This window comes from Hevea brasiliensis, chromosome 14, assembly GCF_030052815.1.
Source record: "Hevea brasiliensis isolate MT/VB/25A 57/8 chromosome 14, ASM3005281v1, whole genome shotgun sequence".
Classification (NCBI taxonomy): Eukaryota; Viridiplantae; Streptophyta; class Magnoliopsida; order Malpighiales; family Euphorbiaceae; genus Hevea; species Hevea brasiliensis.
Window position 1 is genome coordinate 1,959,467 of NC_079506.1, and position 2,642 is coordinate 1,962,108.

The 2,642-nt window shown below is 38.9% G+C and overlaps 1 non-coding gene across 1 annotated transcript; it reads left to right on the forward strand.

Moving 5' to 3' along the window:
* Positions 1-1,981: 1,981 nt before the first annotated feature.
* LOC131173490 (small nucleolar RNA R71) lies at positions 1,982-2,088 on the forward strand. Its single transcript, XR_009143806.1, has one exon. It is a non-coding gene; the product is annotated as a small nucleolar RNA R71 (small nucleolar RNA).
* The last annotated feature ends 554 nt before the right edge of the window (positions 2,089-2,642 follow it).

A 2,642-nucleotide genomic window follows, 5' to 3' on the forward strand; every position in this document is an offset into this window, starting at 1 on the left:
TTTGTTGGAAGAGGTTTCAACTTTACCTTAGGTGCTTCACCTTTTTCAAACTTTGATGATGAAGTTGTTTCTTGCTTCAAGTTCCCAATCTTTTCAATATCAGCCATAGGCAATGGTGGATCTCCTTCCAAAATTGTAGCATATTCTGCAGCTTCCTCAATCTCATCCCCTTTTTTGATGTTATGAACTAAACAAGCTTCTAAGGGATCTTTAGGATGTTGCTTTTTAAGCACTTCTCTAACCTCTTCATCTATCACATCAACTCTCAAGCATGAGTTTGAATCATCTTTCTTTTTCATTGCTTGAAACAAATTAAATTCAACTTTCTCTTCCCCAACTTCTAATGTAAGCCTCCCATTTTTTACATCAATCACAGCTCCAGCAGTAGCAAGGAAAGGTCTACCAAGAATAATAGGGATGTGTACATCCTCCTCCATCTCCAATACCACAAAGTCCACTGGTATGAAAAATTTCCCAACTTTCAGAGGAACATTCTCAACTACCCCAATTGGAAATTTAATAGACCTATCTGCTAACTGTAGTGATATGGTAGTAGGCTTCATTTCTCCAATCTTCATTTTCTCATAGATAGACAATGGCATCAGACTAACACTGGCTCCAAGATCGCATAAAGCCTTATCTATACTGATATCCCCAATGTGACATGGTATGGAAAAACTCCCAGGATCTTTCAGTTTGGGTGGAAGCTTATTTTGCAAAATGGCACTGCTTTCTTCCGTGAGAGCTACAGTCTCAAATTCCTCCAATTTCTTCTTGTTAGATAAAATCTCCTTCAAAAATTTGGCATATGAAGGCATTTGTGCTAAGGCATCAGTGAAAGGAATAGTCACATGCAAAGACTTCAATACCTCCAAAAACTTCCCAAATTGTTTATCCAATTTTGCTTTCTGAAACCTTTGTGGGAATGGTAAGGGTGGCATGTAGGCTTTAGGTGCAACATATTTGGGCTCCTCTTCTTTGCTCTCCCTCTCCTTACTTCCTTTTTCTTCCACTGAATTTTCTTTCTCAGCTTCAATTCTAACTTCAACTTCAGTTTGTTCATCTCCTTCTCTGCTTTTCTTTTCTTCAACTTTCTCTTCAATATTTTTATCCCCATTCTCCAATATTTTCCACTTCTCAATGTAATAGCCTTGCAATGCTCCCTTGAATTTTCTGGTTGGCTAGGAAGCTTCCCAAATGCTTTGTTACTTGAAGAGCTAGCTTGTTGAGCTATTTGATTCTCTAACATCTTGTTGTGTGTTGCCATTTGATCCACTTTAGATGCTAATTGAGAAATCATTTCTTGTTGACTTTGATGGCTCACAAGTAGAGTTTCAATCATAGATTCCAATCTAGCTGTCTTGTCTAGTTGTGCTTGTTGTGGTAGAGGTGGACCAGTACATTTTGAGGTTTAGAAATTCCAGAGGAGGACCTCTATTCCTGAAAGTTCGATTTTGTTGATATCCGTAAGGTTCTTTGAAAATTCTGATTTTGCCCTTGTCTACCTCCCCAAGAGAAATTTGGGTGGTTTCTCCATGCTGGATCATAAGTTGCAGAAAATGGGTTACCACCTGGTCTTTGATTGTAGTTCCCCACATAATCCACTTGCTCACTTGAAAATTTTTGGCATGTTGAAAAATCTGCTGCACAATTGGCATTTGCAGCTCCAATTTCTAGTGTATTACCAGAACCTCCGGCTGAAGAATCTACTTTCATGCTCAGCTTGTCCATCTTCTTTGTCAAAGCATCAAACTTAGCATTAATCATATTCAGGGCATCAAGCTCAAACATACCAGCTGGTTTCTTGATCTCATTCCTCTCACAACTCCATTGGTAGTTGTTATAAGCAATTTTATCAAGAGCGGAAAAAGCTTCATCTTCAGATTTCTCCATAAGGTCACCTCCAGAAGATGCATCAATTGTACTCCTAATAGCTGGTGAAACTCCATTATAAAAGTGTTGAACAAGCATCCACTTAGGAATCCCATGATGTGGACATCTCCTTTGCAAATCCTTGTACCTCTCCCATGCTTCATACAAGCTCTCATCATCTCTAGGTTTAAAAGAAGTCAGCTCATTCCTCGCCATTTGTCTTGCTTGGTGGAAAATATTGAGCCAAAAATGCTTGAGAGAGTTCATCCCATGTTGTGATAGAACCCGGTGGCAAAGAATGTAACCACTCTCTAGCTCGGTCCTTCAGAGAAAAGGAAATAACTGAGTCGAATTGCATCATCGAAACTCCATTTATCTTCAACATATCACCGATCTCAAGAAAGTGTGCGGATGCACATGTGGACTTTCACTTGAATTTCCTCCAAATTGTGCTTGTTGTACCATTTGACAAAGTGCAGCTTGATTCAAAATTATTAGCTTCTACCCTTGGTCTTGTGATACTTGGCATGAAATCTCCAATGTTAGGATAGGCATGATCCTTCACAGAGCGGTTGTTATTGTTGTTGTTGTTGTCAGCCATTTCTTCTTGTAATTGCTCTTGCTCTTGTGCTCTTTCTTGTTGTTGTTGAGCTTTAATTTCAGCTTTTCTCCTCTTAGATTCTGCTCTTAAAGCCTTTGCTGTCTTCTCTATTTCTGGGTCAAAGAATAGATTGATTTCTTCACTTTTTGTCCTTCTCATAAAATAAAGC